Below are 15,797 nucleotides of genomic sequence, written 5' to 3' on the forward strand. Positions count from 1 at the left end.
AGGTGTGATGGTGTGGCGGTGCTTTGCTGGTGACACTGTCAGTGATTTTTTTTTTAAAGGCACACTTAACCAGCATGGCTACCACATTATTCTGGAGCGATACGCCATCCCATCTGGTTTGCGCTTAGTGGGACTATCATTTGTTTTTCAACAGGACCCAACACACCTCCAGGCTGTGTAAGGGCTATTTGCCCAAAAAGGAGAGTGATGGAGTGCTGCAACAGATGACCTGGCCTCCACCATCACCGAACCTCAACACTCAACCCAATTAAGATGGTTTGGGATGAGTTGGACCGCAGAGTGAAGGAAAAACAGCCAACAAGTGCTCAGAATATGTGGGAACTTCTTCAAGACTGTTGGAAAAGCATTCCAGGTGAAGTTGGCTGAGAGAATGCCACATCCACAACAGCCACAGATATACTAATTTATTATTTATTTATTTATTATTATTAATTTATTAATTTATTATATTATTATTAATGTATTATATTATTATTAATTTATTATATTATTATGTAATTTATTATATTGTTATTAATTTATTATATTATTATGTAATTTATTATATTATTATGTAATTTATTATATTATTATGTAATTTATTATATTAATATTAATTTATTATATTATTATGTAATTTATTATATTATTATTAATTTATTATATTATTATGTAATTTATTATATTGTTATTAATGTATTATATTGTTATTAATTTATTATATTATTATTAATTTATTATATTATGATTAATTTATTATATTATTATTGATTTATTATATTATTATTAATTTATTATATTATTATTAATTTATTATATTATTATTAATGTATTATATTATTATGTGATTTATTATATTATTATTAATTTATTATAGTATTATTAATTTATTATATTATTATTAATTTATTATAGTATTATTAATTTATTATATTATTATTAATGTATTATATTATTATTAATTTATTATATTATTATTAATTTATTATATTATTATTAATTTATTATAGTATTATTAATTTATTATATTATTATTAATGTATTATATTATTATTAATTTATTATATTATTATGTAATTTATTTAACCAGGCAAGTTAGTTATGAACAAATTCTAATTTACAATGACAGCCTACCCCGGACAATTGTGCTCTGCCCTGTGATACAACCTAGATTTGAACCACTGTAGTGACTTCTCTTGCACTGAGATGCAGTGCCTTAGACCGCTGCGCCACTCAGTGCATTCAGAAAGTGTTCATATCCTTTAAATTAATCCATAAAGATATGTGTTTCCACACCCATCTTATACACAATACCCCATAATGACATCACAATACCCCATAATGACAAAGTGAAAACATAGTTTTAGAAATGTTTGCAAATTTACTGAAAATTAAGTACAGAAGTAATTTATTGACATAATTATTCACACCCCTGAGTCAATACAGCGGTTACAGCTATGAGTGTTTCTGGGTAAGTTTCTAAGAGCTGTGAGTGTTTCTGGGTAAGTCTCTAAGAGCTGTGAGTCTTTCTGGGTAAGTCTCTAAGAGCTGTGACTGTTTCTGGGTAAGTCTCTAAGAGCTGTGAGTCTTTCTGGGTAAGTCTCTAAGAGCTGTGAGTCTTTCCGGGTAAGTCTCTAAGGGCTGTGAGTCTTTCTGGGTAAGTCTCTAAGAGCTGTGAGTCTTTCTGGGTAAGTCTCCAAGAGCTGTGAAAAAAAAGTGAAAAACATCCACTTTGACATTATGGGGTATTGTGTGTATGCGTGTGACAAACATGTCATCCATTTTAAATTCAGGCTGTAACTTATTAACAAAATGTGGGAAAAGTGAAACATGTGAATACTTTCTGAAGACAGGTACAAAAGTATTCAAATACAGGTACAGTATTGTTTTCAGTTACTTTAGAAAAAAGATCATTCATTCAGAATTCTTTAAAAAAATACTTTGAGAATACTTTATCTTCATAATTCTTAAACAGATATCAACATTCAAAAAGTATTTTCATCATTCTATCCTCCCCCTCTTCTCTCCAGGTGTTAATTTACATACGTATCCTCCCCCTCTCCTCTCCAGGTGTTAATTTACATAAGTATCCTCCCCCTCTCCACTCCAGGTGTTAATTTACATACGTATCCTCCCCCTCTCCTCTCCAGGTGTTTGACGGTAGTGGCTCCTTCCTTTCCTATATCAACACATCAGCTGACCCTCTCTACGGACCTCAGGGTCTGGCTCTCACCTCTGATGGACACGTGGTGGTGGCCGACTCTGGAAACCACTGCTTCAAGGTCTACAGATACCTACAGTAATAGAGGGAGGGAGGTATGGGAGAATGGATGGAGGGAGAAGAGAGATGGAGAGATGGATGGACAGAATCACCGTTTCAAGGTCTACCACTTCCTGGTGTGAACTTAAATGACGACCAATCAAATCTGCTCCTCTCTTTGCACTGACGACACGTCACTCATCTGCCTTATTATTGGCCAGAGCTGCACAGTGAGAGCATTGGTCCTGAGACCTAGCCCTCGGCTTGCCAAAATGATGTCACAGCTCCCCATCCCACCGTGGAAACGTGGTAATCTGACTCAATATCAAACTAATCTCACCTGTTAATCTGACTCAATATCAAACTAATCTCAACCTGTTAATCTGACTCAATATCAAATTAGTCTCAACCTGTTAATCTGACTCAATATCAAACTAATCTCAACCTGTTTATCTGTTCTTAAACCTATGGAGTCTACAGAACAATATATAAATTGTATGTATGGGTTCTAGAGAACGATACAAATTGTTCGTATGGGTTCTAGAGAACGATACAAATTGTTCGTATGGGTTCTAGAGAACGATACAAATTGTTCGTATGGGTTCTAGAGAACGATACAAATTGTTCGTATGGGTTCTAGAGAACGATACAAATTGTTCGTATGGGTTCTAGAGAACGATACAAATTGTTCGTATGGGTTCTAGAGAACGATACAAATTGTTCGTATGGGTTCTAGAGAACGATACAAATTGTTCGTATGGGTTCTAGAGAACGATACAAATTGTTCGTATGGGTTCTAGAGAACGATACTGATAAATGTATGTTCTATAGAATAATAATATTTATGGTTCGTTTGAGGATCGTTGTCTGCAAAATCAATAAGGAATGCTCAGTAATGTTCAAGAATGTATGCACACATGACTGTAAGTCGCTTTGGATAAAAGCGTCTGCTAAATGGCATATATTATTATTATTATATTATTCTAACACTCCACAGATATATTAATAAATCAATCAATTCATTCATTATTGATGATTGGTTGATTTGATTGATTGAGCATAAAGGCAACTTGCGACTTTACACTTGGATGAGGTATTTATTCAACCAATACCATTTTTCAGAAGAAAGGAAAATACTGGGTGCTTTCCAAATTGCTTCCCTACGTAGTGCACTAACGTAGGGAACAAATTGCTATTTGGGAGACGGACACAGTTGAAAGATAACATGGAAGAGTATATATATTTGGGACTTATCCTTATTATTAATAAGCAAACTAACTCTCATCAATGCTGTTTTCACCCTCTCATTAGCAAAAAACAAAAAAATATATACAATTTTAGAAGTAAGGCTCAGCACGATTTAAATTCAAAGGTCATTTCCGATTGAACCGTGAATGCAGTCTCCAGGAACGCGGGAACATTGCCTTTGATTTTCTATTACGCCATAGCGTAGATCTTCATGAATCGAGCCCTTAATATTTGATTAATAATTTTCTTGTTAAGGATTCCAAATGAGTTTCTTTATGATCAAGTTTGCTGTTGCTTGTCAGTACAGTAATATATCACTCATAACGGAACACCAGAGTATTCTAGAACAATTCCACTGTTTTCTAGAAGAAGAAAAAACATAGTATTCTAGAAGCATGCTTTTTGTTTTTAGTCTCTGTATCAATAGATCTCAACGGAACTCAACCAAAACAATGGAATTGCCATGGAAACGGTCATGGGGGAAAAGATCCCGAATCTCTTCATTGCCCCCCAGCAGAATTAGCCTACATTTAGGCTATTGTTAACATTTGTATTTCACGGTATGTTGAGGTAAAAATCAGAGTATAATGCTTGTATGGAAGTCAACCCCAACACGTCATCATAACCAATCAACCGCATTACAGTTAAAAAAAACTTCCACCACCAATTTCTGTATGCTAACGATGCTAACCAGCTTATACGAACGGGAGTTCACATTTAGTCAGCCATTTCTTAAATCTAAATAGGGACAACTTCCATATATCATGCAGCGAAAAACAGACAAGTATATCCAATTTGGACTTCAGTAACCACATCGTGGGCCTCTTACAATACATAAATCATGATGGATTTGACAAATATCGTCTCGGTGACATCAGATTTGTTGAATGTGCGCCAATCTGGTCAACGAAACATCTTCTTTTCCACATCTATCTGTTATGATACAACAGTGTTCTGTTAGAATCATATTCACAGTTCCAAAATTCCGTTAAGTTCCCTAAAAATTCAACGCAGGTTTTCCACATCTATCTGTTATGATACAACAGTGTTCTGTTAGAATCAAATTCACAGTTCCAAAATTCCGTTAAGTTCCCTAAAAATTCAACGCAGGTTTTCCACATCTATCTGTTATGATACAACAGTGTTCTGTTAGAATCAAATTCACAGTTCCAAAATTCCGTTAAGTTCCCTAAAAATTCAACGCAGGTTTTCCAGAAATCCTGGTTGTAAGATTCCCGGAATCAGGAAGGAATATGCAGGAAATCCTAGAATTTTAGAACTTGGATTTCTGGAAAGTCTGCATGGAAATATGGGAAAATGAAAAGCACTTTTCAAACCTGTATCCATACCATGGGGTAGCCTAGTGGTTAGAGTGTAGAGGTGGTATGGTAGCCTAGTGGTTAGAGTGTAGAGGTGGTATGGTAGCCTAGTGGTTAGAGTGTAGAGGTGGTATGGTAGCCTAGTGGTTAGAGTGTAGAGGTGGTATGGTAGCCTAGTGGTTAGAGTGTAGAGGTGGTATGGTAGCCTAGTGGTTAGAGTGTAGAGGTGGTATGGTAGCCTAGTGGATAGAGTGTAGAGGTGGTATGGTAGCCTAGTGGATAGAGTGTAGAGGTGGTATGGTAGCCTAGTGGATAGAGTGTAGAGGTGGTATGGTAGCCTAGTGGATAGAGTGTAGAGGTGGTATGGTAGCCTAGTGGTTAGAGTGTAGAGGTGGTATGGTAGCCTAGTGGTTAGAGTGTAGATGTGGTATGGTAGCCTAGTGGATAGAGTGTAGAGGTGGTATGGTAGCCTAGTGGTTAGAGTGTCGAGGTGGTATGGTAGCCTAGTGGATAGAGTGTAGAGGCGGTATGGTAGCCTAGTGGTTAGAGTGTCGAGGTGGTATGGTAGCCTAGTGGATAGAGTGTAGAGGTGGTATGGTAGCCTAGTGGTTAGAGTGTAGAGGTGGTATGGTAGCCTAGTGGATAGAGTGTAGAGGTGGTATGGTAGCCTAGTGGATAGAGTGTAGAGGTGGTATGGTAGCCTAGTGGTTAGAGTGTAGAGGTGGTATGGTAGCCTAGTGGTTAGAGTGTAGAGGTGGTATGGTAGCCTAGTGGTTAGAGTGTAGAGGTGGTATGGTAGCCTAGTGGTTAGAGTGTAGAGGGGGCAGGGTAGCCTAGTGGTTAGAGTGTAGAGGGGGCAGGGTAGCCTAGTGGTTAGAGTGTAGAGGTGGTATGGTAGCCTAGTGGTTAGAGTGTAGAGGTGGTATGGTAGCCTAGTGGTTAGAGTGTAGAGGTGGTATGGTAGCCTAGTCGCTTGAGCATTGGACTAGTCATCGAAAGGTTGCAAAATCGAATCCCCGAGCTGACAAGGTAAAAATCTGTCTGTTCTGCCCCCTGAACAAGGCAGTTAACCCCACTGTTCCTAGGCCGTACTTGAAAATAAGAATTGGTTCTTAATTAACTGACTTGCCTCGTTAAATAATGGTAAATAAATATAGAATACTGTAACATCTTTCGGCTAATGGGAAGGATTGGATGAGGAATCAGGGGGTTTGTGTGCCAAATGGAACCCTGTTTCCCAGAGCCCCTATGGAGTTAGGCACGACATTGGGTGCTATGTAGGATACTGACTATCAAACAAATGTCTACCCTACATTTCCAACACTTATAGGAAGTGACCCCAACAATACTGAAGAACATTTCGGTTCGCATTCTGAATGTATTTATGTTATTATTTATTATTATTTATTATTTATTATTTGGGTTTATTTATTCCTGGGGCGCAGTACTACTATGGGCTGACCCTGTAGAACAACACCTATCATACTACTATGGGCTGACCCTGTAAAACAACACCTATCATACTACTATGGGCTGACCCTGTAAAACAACACCTATCATACTACTATGGGCTGACCCTGTAAAACAACACCTATCATACTACTATGGACTGACCCTGTAAAACAACACCTATCATACTACTATGACTGACCCTGTAAAACAACACCTATCATACTACTATGACTGACCCTGTAAAACAACACCTATCATACTACTATGACTGGCCCTGTAAAACAACACCTATCATACTACTATGACTGACCCTGTAAAAAACAACACCTATCATACTACTATGACTGACCCTGTAAAACAACACCTATCATACTACTATGACTGGCCCTGTAAAACAACACCTATCATACTACCATGACTGACCCTGTAAAACAACACCTATCATACTACTATGACTGACCCTGTAAAACAACACCTATCATACTACTATGACTGACCCTGTAAAACAACACCTATCATACTACTATGACTGGCCCTGTAAAACAACACCTATCATACTACTATGACTGGCCCTGTAAAACAACACCTATCATACTACTATGACTGACCCTGTAAAACAACACCTATCATACTACTATGACTGACCCTGTAAAACAACACCTATCATACTACTATGACTGACCCTGTAAAACAACACCTATCATACTACTATGGGCTGACCCTGTAAAACAACACCTATCATACTACTATGGGCTGACCCTGTAAAACAACACCTATCATACTACTATGGGCTGACCCTGTAAAACAACACCTATCATACTACTATGGGCTGACCCTGTAAAACAACACCTATCATACTACTATGACTGACCCTGTAAAATAACACCTATCATACTACTATGGCTGACCCTGTAAAACAACACCTATCATACTACTATGGGCTGACCCTGTAGAACAACACCTATCATACTACTATGACTGACCCTGTAAAACAACACCTATCATACTACTATGACTGTAAAACAACACCTATCATACTACTATGACTGACCCTGTAGAACAACACCTATCATACTACTATGACTGTAAAACAACACCTATCATACTACTATGACTGTAAAACAACACCTATCATACTACTATGGGCTGACCCTGTAAAACAACACCTATCATACTACTATGGGCTGACCCTGTAAAACAACACCTATCATACTACTGTGACTGACCCTGTACAACAACACCTATCGTACTACTATGACTGACCCTGTAAAACAACACCTATCATACTACTATGACTGACCCTGTAAAACAACACCTATCATACTACTATGGGCTGACCCTGTAAAACAACACCTATCATACTACTATGGGAAGACCCTGTAGAACAACACCTATCATACTACTATACTGACCCTGTAAAACAACACCTATCATACTACTATGGGCTGACCCTGTAAAACAACACCTATCATACTACTATGACTGACCCTGTAAAACAACACCTATCATACTACTATGACTGACCCTGTAAAACAACACCTATCATACTACTATGGGCTGACCCTGTAAAACAACACCTATCATACTACTATGGACTGACCCTGTAAAACAACATCTATCATACTACTATGACTGACCCTGTAAAACAACACCTATCATACTACTATGGCTGACCCTGTAGAACAACACCTATCATACTACTATGACTGACCCTGTAAAACAACACCTATCATACTACTATGACTGGCCCTGTAAAACAACACCTATCATACTACTATGACTGACCCTGTAAAACAACATCTATCATACTACTATGACTGACCCTGTAAAACAACACCTATCATACTACTATGGGCTGACCCTGTAAAACAACACCTATCATACTACTATGGGCTGACCCTGTAAAACAACACCTATCATACTACTATGACTGACCCTGTAAAACAACACCTATCATACTACTATGACTGACCCTGTAAAACAACACCTATCATACTACTATGACTGACCCTGTAAAAATAACACCTATCATACTACTATGGCTGACCCTGTAAAACAACACCTATCATACTACTATGGACTGACCCTGTAAAACAACACCTATCATACTACTATGGGAAGACCCTGTAGAACAACACCTATCATACTACTATGGACTGACCCTGTAAAACAACACCTATCATACTACTATGACTGACCCTGTAAAACAACACCTATCATACTACTATGGGAAGACCCTGTAGAACAACACCTATCATACTACTATGGACTGACCCTGTAGAACAACACCTATCATACTACTATGGGCTGACCCTGTAAAACAACACCTATCATACTACTATGACTGGCCCTGTAAAAACAACACCTATCATACTACTATGGGCTGACCCTGTAAAACAACACCTATCATACTACTATGGCTGACCCTGTAAAACAACACCTATCATACTACTATGGGCTGACCCTGTAAAACAACACCTATCATACTACTATGGCTGACCCTGTAAAACAACACCTATCATACTACTATGGGCTGACCCTGTAAAACAACACCTATCATACTACTATGACTGACCCTGTAAAACAACACCTATCATACTACTATGACTGACCCTGTAAAACAACACCTATCATACTACTATGGGCTGACCCTGTAAAACAACACCTATCATACTACTATGGCTGACCCTGTAAAACAACACCTATCATACTACTATGACTGACCCTGTAAAATAACACCTATCATACTACTATGGCTGACCCTGTAAAACAACACCTATCATACTACTATGGGAAGACCCTGTAGAACAACACCTATCATACTACTATACTGACCCTGTAAAACAACACCTATGACTGACCCTGTAAAACAACACCTATCATACTACTATGACTGACCCTGTAAAACAACATCAATCACACTACTATGACTGACCCTGTAAAACAACACCTATCATACTACTATGACTGACCCTGTAAAACAACACCTATGACTGACCCTGTAAAACAACACCTATCATACTACTATGGCTGACCCTGTAAAACAACACCTATCATACTACTATGGCTGACCCTGTAAAACAACACCTATCATACTACTATGACTGACCCTGTAAAACAACACCTATCATACTACTATGACTGACCCTGTAAAACAACACCTATCATACTACTATGACTGACCCTGTAAAACAACACCTATCATACTACTATGACTGACCCTGTAAAACAACACCTATCATACTACTATGACTGACCCTGTAAAACAACACCTATCATACTACTATGACTGACCCTGTAAAACAACACCTATCATACTACTATGACTGACCCTGTAAAACAACACCTATCATACTACTATGACTGGCCCTGTAAAACAACACCTATCATACTACTATGACTGACCCTGTAAAACAACACCTATCATACTACTATGGGCTGACCCTGTAAAACAACACCTATCATACTACTATGGACTGACCCTGTAAAACAACACCTATCATACTACTATGACTGACCCTGTAAAACAACACCTATCATACTACTATGACTGACCCTGTAAAACAACACCTATCATACTACTATGGGCTGACCCTGTAAAACAACACCTATCATACTACTATGGACTGACCCTGTAAAACAACACCTATCATACTACTATGGACTGACCCTGTAAAACAACACCTATCATACTACTATGACTGACCCTGTAAAACAACACCTATCATACTACTATGACTGACCCTGTAAAAAACACCTATCATACTACTATGGGCTGACCCTGTAAAACAACACCTATCATACTACTATGACTGACCCTGTAAAACAACACCTATCATACTACTATGGCTGACCCTGTAAAACAACACCTATCATACTACTATGGACTGACCCTGTAAAACAACACCTATCATACTACTATGACTGACCCTGTAAAACAACACCTATCACACTACTATGGACTGACCCTGTAAAACAACACCTATCATACTACTATGGACTGACCCTGTAAAACAACACCTATCATACTACTATGGGAAGACCCTGTAAAACAACACCTATCATACTACTATGACTGACCCTGTAAAACAACACCTATCATACTACTATGGTGTATGTAACAATAAAACATAATTTAAAACTAATAATTTTGGGGTGTTTATAATGCTATTTATTTATGTTTATGGAATAATGTATGTATATATGTATTTATGTTTTCTTGTAAATGATCTGAATACTACTATAGTACCCATTGTACATGTTGATTTCATGTAAATCATCTGAATACTACTATAGTACCTGTTGTACATGTCGATTTCATGTAAATCATCTGAATACCACTATAGTACCCATTGTACATGTCGTTTTCATGTAAATGATCTGAATACTACTATAGTACCCATTGTACATGTCGATTTCATGTAAATCATCTGAATACTACTATAGTACCCATTGTACATGTTGATTTCATGTAAATCACATGAATACTACTATAGTACCCATTGTACATGTCGATTTCATGTAAATCATCTGAATACTACTATAGTACCTGTTGTACATGTTGATTTCATGTAATTAATCTGAATACTACTATAGTACCTGTTGAAGATGTTCTTCTTCTATTTATAGCCTAAATGCATTATCAAGTTCTCTTTTATTTATAGTCATTATGGTGTCATGTTCAAATCAAATGTTGCTCATCTGCGATGGACGACGTTTGTGCGGATTGTTTTACGAATGTCTTTCGTGACGATAATTTGTTTCAGAGAACAGAATGCACAGACGAAGGAATGAACCGACTTCTTCATCTCATTATTTCACACACACAGCCTTACTTTCATTCATGTTTTCATTAGTTACACAGCCTTACATTCATTCATGTTTTCATTAGTTACACAGCCTTACTTTCATTCATGTTTTCATTAGTTACACAGCCTTACATTCATTCATGTTTCCATTAGTTACACAGCCTTACTTTCATTCATGTTTTCATTAGTTACACAGCCTTACTTTCATTCATGTTTTCATTAGTTACACAGCCTTACATTCATTCATGTTTCCATTAGTTACACAGCCTTACTTTCATTCATGTTTTCATTAGTTACACAGCCTTACTTTCATTCATGTTTTCATTAGTTACACAGCCTTACATTCATTCATGTTTTCATTAGTTACACAGCCTTACTTTCATTCATGTTTTCATTAGTTACACAGCCTTACTTCCATTCATGTTTTCATTAGTTACACAACCTTACTTTCATTCATGTTTTCATTAGTTACACAGCCTTACATTCATTCATGTTTCCATTAGTTACACAGCCTTACTTTAATTCATGTTTCCATTAGTTACACAGCCTTACATTCATTAATGTTTTCATTAGTTACACAGCCTTACTTTCATTCATGTTTTCATTAGTTACACAGCCTTACTTTCATTCATGTTTCCATTAGTTACACAGCCTTACTTTCATTCATGTTTTCATTAGTTACACAGCCTTACATTCATTCATGTTTCCATTAGTTACACAGCCTTACTTTCATTCATGTTTCCATTAGTTACACAGCCTTACATTCATTCATGTTTCCATTAGTTACGCAGCCTTACATTCATTCATGTTTTCATTAGTTACACAGCCTTACTTTAATTCATGTTTCCATTAGTTACACAGCCTTACATTCATTCATGTTTTCATTAGTTACGCAGCCTTACATTCATTCATGCTGCCATTTAACAGGAATGTTCTTTTCCCATAGTTGTCATGTTATTTTCTAATTGTTTTAACAATATAGTAGGTCACTTTCTCAGTTTAGGTCTTTAAGTTCTACTCTGATCTCACTCTGTCTGCCCCTTACATAGCACCCAGTCCCCTACGTAGTGCACTACTGTTGACCTATCCCCTACGTAGTGCACTACTGTTGACCTATCCCCTACGTAGTGCACTACTCTTGACCTATCCCCTACGTAGTGCACTACTCTTGACCTATCCCCTACGTAGTGCACATGTGTTGACCAAAGCCCTATGTAGTGCACTACTGTTGACCTATCCCTTCCGGAGTGCACTAGTGTTGACCTATACCCTACGTAGTGCACTACTGTTGACCAGAGCCCTATGTTGAAAGTTGTGCACTATATAGGGAATAGGGTGCCATTTGGGAGACAAGCCTATGTAACATTATATATATATATATATATAATGGTTTCGATCACTGTTCTTAATCCTGGTCCATGGGACCCACATGGGGTGCAGGGATTAGTTCCAACCCAGCACTAACACACCCGTTAACAGCTATAGTCAAGGTTTGATGATTAGTTGATCAGCCGTAGCCAGTCTGTTAGTTAGTGCTGGGATGGCACTAAACTCTGCACAGGACCAGGGTCGTCCACCAGTGACGACATCACTTCCTTGTTGACCTTGACCTTCAACCCTTGTTTTCTCGGTACTAACGTGACACAGAAATAAAGCAGTGATTCAAGGCGTTGTGTTGCGAGTGTCTGCGTGTGTGATTTGACCGTTCATTCACAAACCATGCTGTTCGCAACAACCACTAGATGGAAGCAGAGATGACGCAACGAACCCTGAAACCTTGACGTGACTGGGAAAGGAACAGGGTGGGGGATACCTCGTCAGTTACCTAGCCCATAGACGCTGATCTGGGGGTCAGTTTTGAATTTCCCCCGCTAATGGTTAAGGTTAGGATTGGGGGAGGGGACGCTGATTCTAGATCTGTACGTTGGGGGGTTAACAAGATGTATAAGAATTTAATCAGATTCCTGTTCTACCTGGAAATACAAATGGCATCAAGTACACAGTTCATGTAATATCTGACTTATATGAGTGGGTCGCATTCAGACTTAACAGAAGTGTTGCATGTACTGCATGAAAAAAAACACAAGAGACTCGGCCTTCTAAGCTGTCAGATACAGACCGTGCACAGACCTTTTCAGGTGGCAGGTGCTCTGACCCCCCCATTTCGTCACAATTGTTTTAACGATATAGTAGGTCACTTTCTCAGTTCTTTAGGTCTTTAGGTTCTACTCTGTATCTCACTCTATCTGCCCCCTCTGCAATCCTTCTAAAGATGTGATTGACACGGGGAAAAGAGGGTGGGCAATCAAATCAAATTTGGTCACAAACATGTGTTTAACAGATGGAGTGAAATGCTTTTGTTTCTTGCTCCGACATCGCAGTAATACCTACATCAGCTGATCGTTGATAACCTTCATTTTACTAGACGAGTCAGTTAACTTCACTAGGGTAGGGGGGCAGCATTCGGAATATTGGATGAAAAGCGTGCCAAAAGTAAACTGCCTGCTACTCAGGCCCAGAACCTAGGATATGCATATAATTGGTTAAATGGGATAGAAAACACTCTAAAGTTTCCAAAACTGTTTGAATGATGTCTGTGAGTATAACAGAACTCACATGGCAGGAAAAAACCTGAGGAAAATCCTAAATCCAACCAGGAAGTGGGAAATCTGAGGCTTGTAGGTTTTCAAATATTTGCCTATCAATATACAGTGTATATGGGGTCATATTGCACTTCCTAAGGCTTCCACTAGATGTCAACAGTCTTTAGAACCTTGTTTGATGCTTCTACTGTGAAGTGGGGGAGAATGAGAGCTGTTTGAATCAGGTGTCTGCCAGAATGCCATGAGCTAAATCATGCGAGTGGCCGTGGCCTTTAATTTCTAAAGACAAAGGAATTGTCCGGTTGAAACATTAATGAAGATTTACGATAAAAACATCCTAAAGATTGATTCTGTACATCGTTTGACGTGTTTATACGAACTGTGATATAACTTTTAAACTTTTCGTTGGAACTAAGCGATCACGCATTGAGCATTTGGATTACTGGGCTAAGCGTGTGGGAAAAAAGGAGGGATTTGGACATAAATTATGGACTTTATCGAACAAAACAAACATTTATTGTGGAACTGGGATTCCTGGGAGTGCATTCTGATCAAGATCATCAAAGGTAAGTGAATATTTATAACGCTATTTCTGAATTTTTGACACCTCTCCTTTTCTGGAAAATGGCTGTATGTTTTTCAGTGGCTTGGTGCTGACCTAACATAATCGCAAGGTGTGCTTTCGCCATAAAGCCTTTTTGAAATCTGACACAGCAGTTGCATTAAGGAGAAGTTTATCTATAATTCCATGCATAACACTTGTATCTTTTATCTTCTTGACGCAACTCATCCCGTTAGCGGGATCATTTTCATCAACAACCACTGAATTGCAGAGCCACATTCAAAAACAATTACTAAAACTATTTATATTCATGAAATCACAAGTGCAATATAGCAAAACACATCTTATCTTTTTGTTAATCCACCTGTCGTGTCAGATTTTGAAAATATGCTTTACAGCAAAAGCAATCCAAGTGTTTGTGTAAGTTTATCGATCACTAGACAAAACATTATGAACACCTAGCATCAAAGTAGCTTGGTGACGAAAATCAGAAAAGCAATCAAATGAATCGATTACCTTTGATGATCTTCAGATGTTTTCACTCACGAGACTCCCAGTTACACAATAAATGTTCCTTTTGTTCCATAAAGATGATTTTATATTCAAAATACCTCCATTTGTTTGGCGTGTTATGTTCAGAAATCCACAGGCTTGAGCGGTCACGACAACGCAGACACAAATTCCACATAGTATCCGTAATGTCCACAGAAACATGTCAAACGTTTTTTATAATCAATTCTCAGGTTGTTTTGAAAATATATAATCAATAATATATCAACCGCGACAGTGTCTTTTTCAGTAGGGGAGGGAGAGACAATGGCTGCCCCACTCTGTTGCGCCAGCAAATCTCATTCGAACACCCAGCTATCCACTGACGCGACGTTATCTTTCTCGCTCATTTTTCAAAATAAAAGCCTGAAACTATGTCTAAAGACTGTTGACACATTGAGGAAGAGATGGAAAAAAAGGAATCTGGTTGATATCTCTTTAAATGGAGCGAAGGCAGGCTATGGAACATGGAGCTTTCAAAATAGAAGCAACTTCCTGGCTTGATTTTCCTCAGGTTTTCGCCTGCAATATACGTTCTGTTATACTCACAGACAATATTTTGACAGTTTGGGAAACTTTAGAGTGTTTTCTATCCTAATATGTCAATTATATGCACATTCTAGCATCTGTGCCTGAGAAATAGGCTGTTTACTTTGGGAACGTTATTTTTCCAAACATAAAAATAGTGCCCCATAGCTGAAAGAGGTTATCAATGTTTATTATGAGTATTTCTGTAATCGAATGTGGCTCTCTGCACTTTCACCGGATGTTTGTTTGAGACAATGCATTTCTGAACATAACACATCAATCTAAAATGAGATTTTTGGACATAAAGATGAACTTTATTGAACAAAACACACATTTATTGTGTAACATGAAGTCCTGTGAGTGCCATCTGATGAAGATCATCATCATCAAAGTCAGAAATAGCGCTAAAATTAATCACTTACCTTTGATGATCTTCATATGGTTGCACTCACAAGACTCCATGTTACA

General features: G+C 37.9%; 2 long non-coding RNA genes and 1 pseudogene across 51 annotated transcripts; 2 read left to right on the forward strand and 1 right to left on the reverse strand.

The window, feature by feature from the left end:
* Positions 1-3,291, forward strand: part of LOC127921817 (tripartite motif-containing protein 2-like) — a 35,045-nt pseudogene extending 31,754 nt beyond the window's left edge.
* Positions 3,292-3,825: 534 nt separating this feature from the next.
* LOC127921816 (uncharacterized) lies at positions 3,826-6,073 on the forward strand. Its single transcript, XR_008109691.1, has 3 exons — positions 3,826-5,218; positions 5,384-5,614; positions 5,714-6,073. It is a non-coding gene; the product is annotated as an uncharacterized LOC127921816 (long non-coding RNA).
* A 161-nt stretch (positions 6,074-6,234) lies between these two features.
* On the reverse strand, positions 6,235-12,815 carry LOC127921815 (uncharacterized). Of its 50 annotated transcripts, none has more exons than XR_008109653.1 (8): positions 10,300-12,815; positions 8,795-10,000; positions 7,932-8,266; positions 7,707-7,818; positions 7,558-7,594; positions 7,377-7,483; positions 6,829-7,014; positions 6,695-6,791 (listed from the first exon to the last, which is right to left on the reverse strand). It is a non-coding gene; the product is annotated as an uncharacterized LOC127921815 (long non-coding RNA). The 50 variants fall into 50 exon arrangements; XR_008109646.1 differs by having other exon boundaries at positions 7,558-7,632; XR_008109643.1 differs by lacking the exon at positions 7,377-7,483 and having other exon boundaries at positions 6,829-7,090; positions 7,558-7,632.
* Positions 12,816-15,797: the final 2,982 nt, after the last annotated feature.

Source organism: Oncorhynchus keta, unplaced genomic scaffold (genome assembly GCF_023373465.1).
Source record: "Oncorhynchus keta strain PuntledgeMale-10-30-2019 unplaced genomic scaffold, Oket_V2 Un_contig_2368_pilon_pilon, whole genome shotgun sequence".
In the NCBI taxonomy this organism is placed as follows: Eukaryota; Metazoa; Chordata; class Actinopteri; order Salmoniformes; family Salmonidae; genus Oncorhynchus; species Oncorhynchus keta.